We start from the raw sequence: 14,346 nt of genomic DNA, 5'->3' as shown, positions 1-14,346 counted from the left end.
TCAGAGCTGCTGCATAAAGTTCGGGCCATCTGTGCGCGCTTCCTGCGTTCTCATCCTGCCGCCGCTCGGCTGTCTGCTCTACAGCGTAACTTCGGCCTTTCCCGCTCACTCGCCTCATATGCGACGTGCCCACCAGGTGGAACTCCACCTTGCACATGCTGGAGAGACTGTGCGAGCAGCAGCAGGCGATAGTGGAGTTTCAGCTGCAGCACGCACGGGTGAGTCGCACTGCGGAACAGCACTACTTCACCACCAATGACTGGGCCTCCACGCGAGACCTGTGTGCCCTGTTGCGCTGTTTCGAGTACTCCACCAACATGGCCAGTGGCGATGACGCCATTATCAGCATTACAATACCACTTCTATGTCTCATTGATAAAACACTTAGGGCGATGATGGAAGAGGGATGTGGCCAGATGAGGAGGAGGAAGAGGGGTCCATCGCTAAACATCCTCAGGCCAGTCTTTTAGCAGTGGCTCAGAAAGAGGATTTTTGCAACAGCAGAGGCCAGGTACAAATTTGGCCAGCCAGGGCCCACTACTGGAGGACGAGGATGAGGAGGAGGAGGATGGGGATGAAGCATGTTCACAGCGGGGTGGCATCCAACGCAGCTCGGGCCCATCACTGGTGCGTGGCTGGGGGTGATACGGAGGACGCATACGATACGCCTCCCACATAGGACAGTTTGTCCTTACCTCTGGGCAGCCTGGCACACATGAGCGACTACATGCTTCAGTGCCTGCGCGACAGCAGAGTTGCCCACATTTTAACGTGTGCTGACTACTGGGTGGCCACCCTGCCTGGATCCCGTTACAAAGACAATGTGCCGTCACTGGAGCGTGATCGGAAGATGTTAATACAGGGGCACGCTGGTAGACGCGCTTCTGAGAGCATTCCCGACTGACGTCAGAGGACAAGTGGAAGCCCAAGGTGAAGACAGGGGAGAAGGAAGAGGTCTCCAACGCATCTGTGTCAGCGCCAGCACCTCAGAAGGCAGGGTTAGCATGGCCGACATGTGGAAAAGCTTTGTCACCTCGCCGCAACAACTGGCCCCAACTGCTGTTATGGAGCGTGTTAGCAGGAGGCAGCATTTGAACAACATGGCTGGAAAACAGTACCTGTGCACACGCCTACACGTACTGACTGATGGTTCTGCCCCATTCAACTTCTGGGTCTCCAAATTGTCCACATGGCCAGAGCTTGCCCTGTATGCCGTGGAGGTGCTGGCCTACCCTGCAGCCAGTGTACTCTCTGAACGTGCACTTATTCCTTTATTTTTTATTTTTATATGTCCCAATATTTTGGGGGATACCCCTATGTAAAAATGCAAAATAACACACATCTGTGTTGGCTACCTATTCCTCCTTCGCCGCCGCTTCCACCTAGACCGCCACGTGAGCCTACGCGGCCACATCCACCCATTCACCGCCTCCTCAACCTCTTCCTCCTACATCATTCCTAATTTTTATTTTTTTAAGGTCTTTTATGTTTTTTTAATTCATTTCCTTATCCACATTTGTTTGCAGAGCATTTGCCATGCTCTTAAGCACATTTTGCTGCCTTTTGCAGCCCTCTAGCTCTTTCCATGAATTTTTTCAGCCATTTTAGTGCTCAAAGTTCGCGTCCCATTTGACTTCAATGGGGTTCGGGTTCGGGGTCAAGTTTGGGTCCCGAACCCGAATTTTTTTTTCAAGTTCAGCCGAACCTGTCGAACCCGAACATTCAGGTGTCCGCTCAACTCTAGTGACAGGTCCTCTTTAAGGCAAAGATAAAACCTGACTATTTGCATTTTCACTGATTTGGCTTTTAGGAAGTCAAATAACAACACATATCCTTGAACTGCAACCTAGGAGATCTCTCAGATTGATTTTGTATGTATTGTGACCTTTTAAAGAACCACCACAACCTCTAAAATATGTGACAGTGCCTTTAGATGACGTAAGTTTTGGAACAGAAAAATAAGCTTCTCAGGTCCCTGTGCTGCTTATATCTTCTGGAATCTTTTAATTTATAGTAAAGTAAACATTCTCATAAACCAGATAAAAAGCACTTTAGAGGCATGCTCGGCTGATATACGGTGATCGTCCTAACGCCAGAGAGAGAAAAATAAACGGATTTACGTTTCCCAATCCTCAACGCAACGACATTGTTCTAAAGGAATTATAACCAACATCAGTGTCTCATTTCATAAACTGAAGCGTAGTGTAAAGCGGCTATTACAGCTACGAGGTATCCATACTCTGCTATTGTATGACATCAGATTTACCACCAATAATGTACAGTGTTTACCAAATACTAAATCCAATGGCTGCATATTGCCTTTCTCTCTAGATAGGCGGAGAGACATCATCATTGTATCAAGTGCAGCATCTATTGGGTATGATTAAAACGGTCAAAAAAAAGGTATGCTTTTTTTCCCCCTCAGAAATAGTGTTGAGCGCGAATATTCGAAAGCGAATTTTGAGAATTCGCGAATATTTAAAATATAGTGCTATATATTCGTAATGATGAATATTCTTTTTTTTTTTTAACACAGTACACATCAGGTGATCATCCCTCCCTTCTTCTAGCTTGTTGGCCAATTGAGAAGGCTTTGTCACAGCTTAGCAACATCCCTAGCAACCAATAGGAAAGTTGGCCTATCCCTACTATTTAAGAACCTGACCAGCAGCTATTTTCTATAGTTTATTGCTGTAAGGCCGTATGGAACACGACTGTGAGCGGTCTGTGGTGTCCCGGCCTGGCATCCTGCTGACTGCAGGAGCGCACGGCGTCATTGGTTGCTATGACGCCGTGCGCTTTCATGCCTCCGCTGCTCTACAGAATAACACTCGTATAGATCATACCAGTGTATTACTGTAGTGCAGCGGTGGCATAAAGCGCACGGCGTCATATCAATCAATGACGCCGTGCGCTCCTGCTGTCAGCAGGATGCCAGGCTGGGATACCACGGACCGCTCACGTCCGTGTTCCACGGCCGTGTGCATTTGGCCTTATGAAAGAGACAGCAGTGTCATTGCTGTGCTCTGTGCTTTGTTGTATAATTCAGATAGTTAGTGGGAGATAGTCAGTGTAGGTTAGATAGTGATATAGTGTAGATGATAGGTTCTGCTGTCCATACATACATACTACAGACATAGTGCTGTGATGTCAGAAGCTGCACGTATTGCAAAAAAATATGCGCATCATTAATTGCCGAAAATTTGCAAGCGCAAATATATTGGAGCACTCTATCTGCATATAAAGCTATTCTAATGTTCTGCCGTGCCGACCATTTTCTCCAGTCTCAGGAAAACTTAAACCAGCTTGAAAAATGTAGCAGAAGTGACCCCACGCGGTATTTTGGCGCATTTCACGAATAATACATTGCCGATTTTCGCAATCAAGAATATAATCTCGTAATAAGCGTAAATGTGGCGCACAGGATCCCACAGTGACCAAACAGAGGTGCACTCAGTAAAGTGGACTCACCCTGTCCACTCAAAAAGACTGGGTAGATATAGTAAAGAAACTGGGCACCTCTCAAGATATTAGAACCCATACAGAAATTTATTGACCTTTTGACAACATTAAAAACAACAGTAAAAAGGATAATACCCACGTGTTAAGATAGCTATAAATACTCGACAATAAATAACATGTATTGTATTAACTAAATAAATTGGTGGCATACAGGTCCTTCTAAAAAATTTGCATATTGTGATAAAGTTCATTATTTTCTGTAATGTACTGATAAACATTAGACTTTCATATATTTTAGATTCATTACACACAACTGAAGTAGTTCAAGCTTTTTCTTGTTTTAATATTAATGATTTTGGCATACAGCTCATGAAAACCCCAAAATTCCTATCTCCCGAAAATTAGCATTTTTCATCCGACCAATAAAAGAAAAGTGTTTTTAATACAAAAAAGTCCACCTTCAAATAATTAACTTCAGTTATGCACTCAATACTTGGTCGGGAATCCTTTTGCAGAAATGACTACTTCAATGCGGCGTGGAATGGAGGCAATCAGCCTGTGGCACTGCTGAGGTGTTATGGAGACCCAGGATGCTTCGATAGCGGCCTTAAGCTCATCCAGAGTGTTGGGTCTTGCGTCTCTCAACTTTCTCTTCCCAATATCCCACAGATTCTCTATGGGGTTCAGGTCAGGAGAGTTGGCAGGCCAATTGAGCACAGTAATACCATGGTCAGTAAACCATTTACCAGTGGTTTTGGCACTATGAGCAGGTGCCAGGTCGTGCTGAAAAATTAAATCTTCATCTCCATAAAGCTTTTCAGCAGATGGAAGCATGAAGTGCTCCAAAATCTCCTGATAGCTAGCTGCATTGTCCCTGCCCTTGATAAAAACACAGTGGACCAACACCAGCAGCTGACATGGACACCCCAGACCATCACTGACTGTGGGTACTTGACACTGGACTTCAGGCATTTTGCATTTCCTTCTCCCAGTCTTCCTCCAGACTCAGTCCACTGCTTCCGCAGGTCCCCCAAGGTCTGGAATCGGTCCTTCTCCACAATCTTCCTCAGGGTCCCCGGTCACCTCTTCTCGTTGTGCAGAGTTTTCTGCCACACTTTTTCCTTCCCACAGACTTCCCACTGAGGTGCCTTGATACAGCACTCTGGGAACAGCCTATTCGTTCAGAAATTTCTTTCTGTGTCTTACCCTCTTGCTTGAGGGTGTCAATGATGGCCTTCTGGACAGCAGTCAGGTCGGACAGTCTTACCCATGATTGTGGTTTTGAGTAATGAACCAGGCTGGGAGTTTTTAAAAGCCTCAGGAATCTTTTGCAGGTGTTTAGAGTTAATTAGTTGATTCAGATGATTAGGTTAATAGCTCGTTAGAGAAACCTTTTCATGATATGCTAATTTTTTGGAGATAGGAATTTGGGGTTTTTCATGAGCTGTATGCAAAATCATCAATATTAAAACAAGAAAAGGCTTGAACTACTTCAGTTGTGTGTAATGAATCTAAAATATATGAAAGTCTAATGTTATCAGTACATTACAGAAAATAATGAACTTTATCACAATATGCAAATTTTTGGAGAAGGACCTGTATATGACTGTCTAGTCTGGATAGTGCACCAGTATATTAGACCCAAATGGCATGAAAAACAAATAAAGACATAAGGTTATATAATGCTTTAAATCGATGAAAAAATATTCGCATAAATAGCAGCAATATTCGTATTGTTTCCGAATATAAAATACTCGCAGGGAACGTAGTAGCTACAATTATCGTATAGCTCCCTCCCTTCTGACACGAAGTAATCCCAAAATAGAATAATGCCAACAATGTTCGTAATGTCCTGAAATAGGTCTAGTACAATAGTAGTTGGGGGCAACGTTGATTGTTTTGTGTCCCACACTGGAAGGTTGTAAACCAGCAAGATGTAGCGGTGTCCCGCTATGTATTCAAACCAGCGGCGTCCCACTGGAATATTAACACTGCGATTTTAATAAATGTTCTGCCGGAAAAGTTCGAAAAAGTCTTACTGTATTGCTTTTCTCACCACAAAGTCGCTCTACTGATTAATTCTTTATGTGTAGAAACCAGTATTGTCTGAGCGATAGTAGTTTTCACTTCCCACGCTGGTAAATGTTTGACACGTGTAGGCCGATCTTTGCTGCAAACTGTGGTCTTTTGAGATCTCTTTCTCATTTACCCTTTACACGGTGATGAACAAAAATATGCTGTGGGAGTCCAGCAATATCTTCCAATTTTCAGTGTTATAAAGGTTCGGGGTCCTGTCTTAGCTAGACGCGTTTCGGGGCATTTAATCGCCCCCTTCTTCAGTAGCTACTTGCTGCTATTTATGCGAATATTTTTTCATCGATTTAAAGCATTATATAACCTTATGTCTTTATTTGTTTTTCATGCCATTTGGGTCTAATATACTGGTGCACTATCCAGACTAGACAGTCATATATGCCACCAATTTATTCAGTTAATACAATACATGCTATTTATTGTCGAGTATTTATAGCCATCTTAACACGTGGGTATTATCCTTTTTACTGTTGTTTTTAATGTTGTTCAAAAGGTCAATACATTTCTGTATGGTTCTAATATCTTGAGAGTGCCCAGTTTCTTTACTATAAGAATATAATCTCGAATTCTCGAATTAGTGAATATATGACAAATATTTTACAAAATTATTTGTGAAATATTGTGAATTCGAATATTGCTCCTGCCGCTCATCACTACTCAGAAACACTGCCATTAGTGTTGAACGAAGCGAGGCATTCAAAGCGTAATTTGATCAGTTTAGGAAAACTTCGATTCGAAATGAATCAGAATTTCCTTGCGCAGGTTTTTGTAAAATGCCGGTTACACGTGTTACAAAGTGTAACTAAGTATAGAGGAGACAAGCCAGAGAATACAAGATCATCCATAATGTTGTGCAGCCAGCCCATCCGCAGATAGCCATCCCCTGTGATGTCACAGCCCAATAAAACCCTCATTCTGCGCAGTCTTTGCAATTGTCCTGTGAGTTGAGCATAGGGAGAGATGTGGAAAACGCTCATGCACTAGGGACAGTGTTGCTGAAAATGATTAATAGAAGATTATTGAAGAGGGAGACTGCAGGGAGTGTGCAGGAAGAGAGCAGGGAGAATGCAGGGACAGTGCAGGGAGACTTATTCTGCATCAGTTTTATTTGTTTACTCCTACATTTACTTATTTCTACATCAGCCGTAAATGTAATCTACAAGGAAATTTGGTTTTAATTAATAGCTTGCAGCATCAGCTCCAAGTTGTCCTCTAAATGTCACGGCTGTCAAGAATAATATTCTCCCTACTTCATCTGATACCTAGATATACGTTTTTCTGTTATCACTGCTGTTGGTTGGATAAAAATAACCTAAAGCCCACAACAACTCCTCTACTCTGTATAAGTGTATGTGCAAATGCAGTACTACAGACCTGGGGTTATCTGCAAATGTATTGTAATGTATTATACTTTTATGTGTTGGCTGTGCATCCCAGCAGAGGAAGAACAGATGGTAAAGGTGGGCATTAATATGACTAACCACCCTGGTCCTGCTTCCTGCCAGGAGGGGGAGTTCCTGTGTAGACTTAGGATGCACACTGCAGAGCTCCTTGGAAAGATTCTCCAGAGAGATCAACTCAATTCAGTCTCAAGGAAGCACTTGAGAGACAAGACAGCAGAGTTAACAGCAAAAAAAAACTGTGATTTTTTTTCACTGCTGCAGGGTGAGGGACTACAGCTCAGACACCCATCACCCAAAATTACAACTAGACCAGATAAAGTCCAAGTCTGAACCTGACAATAGACACCTATACCCACAAGGTGCCATTTGCAGCCATCCAACCTGCCTCCATACCTCCTTGACTGGTGCCAGAAACTGCACTTTTTGCTGCTATTGGATGTACCACAAGTTACATTTGGCACTTAGTAAAAAGAGACTGTTATATGTTCACTTCTGGCTTCATTCTTTATACTTTATTTCCACAGCACCGTTTCCCAGGGAGCAATGGCTATTTTTTAGGGGCGTTGCTACTGCACATAACCATGCTGCATGGCATCACCACACATCATACCATCTGCCAATCCGTGATTATAGAAAGCATCCTCCAGTCTTTACAGCACGTACCTCTCTTATTTCACTGGTTTCAGTCAATATCAATTAGTTGTTTTGTCAGTTCCTATGTTATTTAGGGACAATTCAGGTGATTGAAGCTTATTCATTGTACGGGACATTATAGAAGAGGAATGGAAAGCTATGCCAATGCACAGCAGCAGTGTCTCATCACTACCATGTAGAGACGAGCCACAGGGGCAGAGTTCTAAAGCTTATACCACAAAAACAACTCCAAGAAGCAAGCCAAGTGGGGTTAATTCATTTTTGTTCGCATCAGAGACGCTCATACACATAAACGATTGCTACAGGAAGCTTACTCTTCAAGGGGTTATCTGACTCTTTGTAACTGATGACTTATCCGTTCTGAATGGGGCTGAGCTGCACCAATGGTTGTGATGTCACTGGCCTAGGGTAAGCAGTCAAAAGGCTGCAGCAATCACAGGAACACCAGGGCCTTCTCAAACAGCTGATCGGCAGGGGTCCAAGGTGTCAGACCCCCACTGATCAGATGCTAATGACCTACCTAGAGGATAGGTCATCAGCTACAAATAGTCGGATAACCCCTTTAATGGTCGTTCACATAGAGGTACAAAGCATACAGTGTAGACAAGTGCAGAGTTTGTAGTGGATGGATTGGGTAATGGTAGCATTCTCCCCAGATTTCTCAGGCTAACTTGTGGAAGGCCCGGCTACTCCTCTTCAACTGCCTGGTCAACTCTTCCTTAAGGTCAATGGACCTCAACTGAGATCCAGCTTGGACTTAGCTGCTTGAAAGCTCTCCTGCACCTACCAGTAATGCAACACTGTGCCAAAAGCACTGCTCCTACCACCCCCTCCTCAAATATATATCTACAGAATGGACCTATTATAGAAATTCCTTAAATTTACTTTCCTACCACTGCACTTATCAAACTTAACAAATTCCCACCAACAAGGGGCTTCAAGATCCTTCTGAACCCCCCTTCCTTCCTAACATTAAGGAAATGTCTCTCCATACCTTTCAACTGTATGTCACAAGTCTGCCTTCTACAGGGATGCAGAGGCTGCAGGTCTACCATGACCCTTCATATAGCACACATTTCTATCAGGACCACCTACACAGAACACCCCTTTAGTTTCATACCCAAGCCTACAAATATGATGGTAACCAGAAAGTGCCACCTTTCTAACTACTGTAGCTTTGTAGCTGGCCAGTTAAGACCTCTCCTAAGTTGCTAATATAGCTTATATGTTTATACAACTAGACCTGCCAATAACCTTAATACAGTTCCTATGTTTGTGTGTTAAAAACAAAAGCAGAGTTATTTACAGTGACATCATATTTGGATGTCATATAACTGTTATATATATTGTGTTTACAGAAGCAGAAAAGATAATATGCCTTTAAGATTCATTATATAATGTAAGGTAAACTCAAAGACACAGCAGAAACAACAGAAAGCATAGAGTTAAACTGTTGTTGCTGGGCAGCAGTCTAGACCAATCACAGCCAGCCTCACACACAGCAGGAGTTTTGACCAATTTCAGCCAGCTTTACACACAGCTTGTGTGGGAAATTCCCCTAGCAGGGGCTGCTGGAATCATTATTCATCAGAGAGAGGAGCTGAACAGACACACACTCTACTAAGATCTGTGTTTTATGGAAGCAAGAGGCCAAAATAGGTATTTAAAACAGTTATATAATGTTCCTACTGTTAATATAGTGATTAGAACTGTATACTGAACTGGTTATATGTGTGTTTACTTACCGTTCCACCATACAAACAAACTACTGAGCCAATTATACAATTCCCAAAAATTGCATACAAATGCAAACTGCTCATACCAGATCATAAGCAATTGTATAGAGCAAACTGCAAACCAAGTAGAGCAAGTGAACTATTGGTTAACCTCAGATATACCTCTCAGAGAGATCATAAAGTGCTTAAATAACTTAAAGTGAGAGTACAGATACTCAAGAGAGAAATATATCTACCATTTTATGTTGAATGACCAGATTGAACAGTTGAAACACCATCTTATGCATACCGCTATTTTATGATACTTTATTTAAAACGTGTTTTGTACATGGACTATCTGCTGTGGAGGCGGCAGTGTTATATATAGAGAAAAGTTGAAGTTAATAAAGAAGTTATTTTAAGCATTTGGTGTGCTCTTTAAACCTACTGCTTCCATAGAACGGGGCTAGAGGAATTACAGAGTAACAGACAGTCTGGTTAGACTAAAAAGCACTTCATAGTGCTGCGCCTTCCACAAGCTTCACCTACACTGTCTCACAGCCTCATACCCTAGAGCAGTGGTGGCGAACCTATGGCACGGGTGCCAGAGGCGGCACTCAGAGCCCTCTCTGTGGGCACCCTGGAAAAAGTCAATGGTGCACCAATATGTCTTAGACTTTTCTTGACATTCAGCAGCGCAGGGCGCACTATGAACAGAACAGGCAGCGCATTGAATGTAGGCAGGCTATTATAGCTAAATGATAAAGTACATGGAAGATATACTGTATTGCTATTCAAGTTAAATTGCTGTGTTGGCACTTTGCAATAAATAAGTGGGTTTTGGGTTGCAGTTTGGGCACTTGGTCTCTAAAAAGGTTCACCATCACTGCCCTAGAGTCTTGCCGCTCTTTTTAGTGGGGGGTGACCTGTTTCTAGTCCTGTTGCTAGTGCAGAGTCTAAATCTCTGGTATCAAGTATTTTAAAAACCCCATGGTGTTCATTATTTGGTACATAAGTCCATGGTGTGGTACATTACTTCCTTTTACAAGACCTTCAGCAGGCAACAGATACAGTAAGCAGTTCATAAAAAGAAACTGAAGTAGAAAACGAGTAACAATCTGCCGAATTTAGAAGCGCATTTATTGCTCTGTCAATCTAAAATATTTGTTGGCTTCCATTGAGGGTTAGTTATTAGTGATGATTGAGCATGCTAGACAGTGTAGGGAGGGATTTAAGAATATTTTTACCACCAAAACTTTTCAGAGACCCAAAAGTGCTTTTAAGGACTATTGTGTGTGGCAGCAGCAATCTATATTTTTAGCGCAACCTGCGCTAAATTGCTAAAACTTTACAGACCCTAATGTCCTTCTAAGGACTATTGTGTGTGGCAGCAATATCTGCAGACAGTGACATTAGCTGCACCACATCTCCAGTGTAAAGTGTGCGCATCCAAAAAATATCTGACATACAGTGTCCTTTTTCCGTAGACGGTGTCCGCTGTGGACAGTGACATTAGCTGTGCCACATTTCCTATGTAAAGTGTGAGCATCCAAAAAATATCTGTGACATACAGTGTACTTTGTCAATAGACGGTGTCTGCTCCTGACAGTGACATTACCAGGGCCACATCTGCAGTGTAACGTGTGTGTTTCAAAAATTTATCTGTGACATACAGTGTACTGTTTTGCGTAGACGCTGCGGACAATGACCTCTCCTGTGTAACGTTTCCTCATCCCAAATACCCGTGACATTCCCTGTAATTTTTAATTAGCCGCTGGTGACAGCATTGACATTACCTGTGGGATATTTCATGTGTGAATTTTCCACATCCCAAATACCTTTTTAAATTTGTTTGCGCATACACTTCCAAATCCTACGCTACTGTACGTGTGACAGACTTTCAATCATTATAACATTTAATATGAAGAAGGCGAGCAGTAAGGGACGTGGCAGTGGCCATGATGCTGATGGTAAATGCAGAGGCCGTGGCCCTGGGCACGGTGAAACTGTGCCTGCTGCCAGAGCACAAGAAAAACAATCATCTACGATACCCAGCTTCATGTCCCAGTTTGCAGGGCAGCGCAGGACACCACTCTTGAAGTCAGACCAGTGCGACCAGGTGGTTGGTTGCATTGCAGCAGATAATGCTTCCAGTCGGTTAAGCACCACCCTGTCTTCCACCAAGTTCAGTCTCAGTAGCCAAGAGTCTGCTCAACACAATCCTCACCCTGATCCTCCTTCCTCCCACCATGGAGAGTCTGGGAAAACAAGTTATCCCACACTCGGATATTCTGAGGTGCTCTTTTCAGCGCCATTCCTTGATTTGGCCCTCTCGCCAAGCACGCTTGAAGAGGGACAGATCTTGTGCCCTTATTCCCAAACTATTGAGCATCCACAATCACAAGAAGATGACGGTGGGGAACGGCAATTACTGTTTAATGAGGTGGATGATGATGATACACAGTTGGCAATAACTCAACGGCAATCACTGTCTCAACAGATTGATGAAGAGGATGAGACACAGTTGTTAATCACTGAGGTAGTGGTTAGGTCAACAAGTCAGGAGGATGAGCAGAGTGAGGAAGTGGAAGAGGAGGTGGTGGACGATGGAGTCACTGTACCAACCTGGGAAGGTGGAAAGCCGAGCGAGGACAGCAGTACAGAGGGGGAGGGATCTGCAGCACTGCAACAGGCTGGAAGAGGCAGTGGGGTGGCAAAAGGGAAAAGGCGGACCTGTTTGGCATGCAACTGTTTCACAAAGCACCCCCTTGTGGAAATCTCCCTTGCCAAGGGGTAGGTGTTCCGCAGTATGGCGCTTTTTTGAGGAAAGTGCGGACGACAAAAGAATAGTAGTTTGCAACCTGTGCCGTACCAAAATGAGCCGGGGCGTGAACACAACCTTACCACCAACAGCATGATCCGCCACATGGCATGCAAGCACCGTAATAAGTGGGACGAACGCCTGGGTCCACATCTATGTCTGCGGGTCACACCACTGCCTCCTCTTCCCCTGTGTTACGTGCTGGCCAATCCCCTGTCAAAGGCGCAGGCCCGGATGCCTCCCACCCTGCACCTGGACTTTCAGCGACCACATCTACTTCCGTGTCCCAGCTCAGCATCCAAATGTCCTTATTCCAGGCATTTGAATGCAAGTACCCAGCCACCCACCCACAGGCCATAGCACTAAATGTGCAGCTTTCCAAATTACTGACCCTGGAAATGTTGCCATTTCGGCTTGTGGATACTGAGGCCTTCCGCAGCCTGATGTCGGTGGCCGTCCTGCGCTGCGCAGTCCCTAGCTGCCACTATTTTTCAAGGTGTGCCTTGCCCACCTTACACCAACATGTGTCCCGTAACATCATACGTGCCCTGACCAACGCAGTTATGCGAAGGTCCACTTAACCACGGACATATGGACAAGTGCATTCAGCCAGGGACGCTACATTTCCCTGATGGCACACTGGGTGAATGTTGTGGAGGCCGGGAGTGAGTCGTACCCTGAAATGGCACAGGTGCTACCGACGCCAAAGATTGCAGGCCCTAATTTCATCATGGTTTACGCCACCACCTACGTTACTGGCTTCAACCTCCACTTCTCCTCCTCCGCCTCCTCCACTTCCACCTCCAAATTATCCACGTGCAGCACCAGTCAGCCAGCAGTCGGTAGCTGGAAGCAGTGTAGCACTGCAGTGGGGAAGCGGCAACAGGCCGTGCTGAAGTGGATATGCTTAGGGGACAAACAGCACACCGCCGCAGAGCTGTGGCAGGGGATAAGAGGCCAGACTGAGCTGTGGCTCTCGCCACTCAACCTAGAACCAGGCATGTTTGTGTCTGATAATGGCAGTAACTTGGTGGCAGCTTTGGAGCTCTGCAGGCTCACACACATCCCATGCCTAGCCCACGTCTTAAACTTAGTGGTTCAGCGATTTCTCAAAACCTACCCCAATTTGCCTGAGCTACTGATGAAGGTGCGCCGCGTGTGTGCACATTTCCAAAAGTCATCGACAGCTTCAGCCGGTCTGTCAACACTGCAGCAGCGCTTGAAATTGCCATCTCACCGGCTGTTGTGTGACAAGAGCATGCACTGGAACTCTACATTCCACATGTCGGCCAGGCTTTGTGAGCAGCAGAGGTCAGTTGTGGAATACCAGCTGCAACAGTCAGCTTTCCAGTCAGCTTCCGCTATTCACAAGCAAGGAATGGGCATGGATGTCTGACCTCTGTGAGGTTTTAAGAAACTTTGAGGAATCAACACAAATGGTGAGCGGCGATAACGCTATTATCAGCGTAACCATCCCACTTCTGTGTCTACTCAAACGCTCGCTGCTCACAATTAAGGAAGGCGCTTTGTATGTGGAAGAGGTGTAACCGGGGGAAGACATTACACAGGGTGATAGCCAGACCACCCTAAGTTCGTCTTCTCAGCGCGAATTGGATGATGAAGAGGAGGAGGAGGAGCAGGAGACGGTTGCCTCCGCTACAGAGGGTAGTACCAATGGAAGTTTAATTCCACCTGTTTTGAGTGGGTGGGCAGAAGAGGATGAGGAGATTGAGAGTGATCCTCCTGATGACGACAGCGAAGTCTTGCCTGTTGGTACTCTGGCACACATGTCTGACTTCATGTTAGGCTGCCTTTCCCGCAACCCGCGCGTTATATGCATTTTAGACAACACGGATTACTGATTGTTCACCCTTCTCAACCCCCGCTACAAAGAGAACTTCTCATCTCTCATTCGTCTGGTGGAGAGTCCGTAGTTCCTTGGCCAACTGAGGAGGGGAGACAAGGGGAACACACAGCAGTTCCAACAGAGGCAGGGCAACACTCTTCAAAGCCTGGGACAGTTTCATGACACCCCCCCAGCACCCTCACCCTGATGGGTGGCCTAGTGTCACAAGGAGGGAAAAATTTTGGAAGATGGTGAAGGAGTACATAGCAGACAGGGTCAGCATCCTCAATGATCCCTCAGTGCCTTACAACTACTGGGTGTCTAAGCCGGACACACTGGCACGAACTGGCG

This window comes from Bufo bufo, chromosome 5 (assembly GCF_905171765.1).
Source record: "Bufo bufo chromosome 5, aBufBuf1.1, whole genome shotgun sequence".
Taxonomy (NCBI): domain Eukaryota; kingdom Metazoa; phylum Chordata; class Amphibia; order Anura; family Bufonidae; genus Bufo; species Bufo bufo.
Note: the sequence above shows the minus strand (reverse complement) of the source record.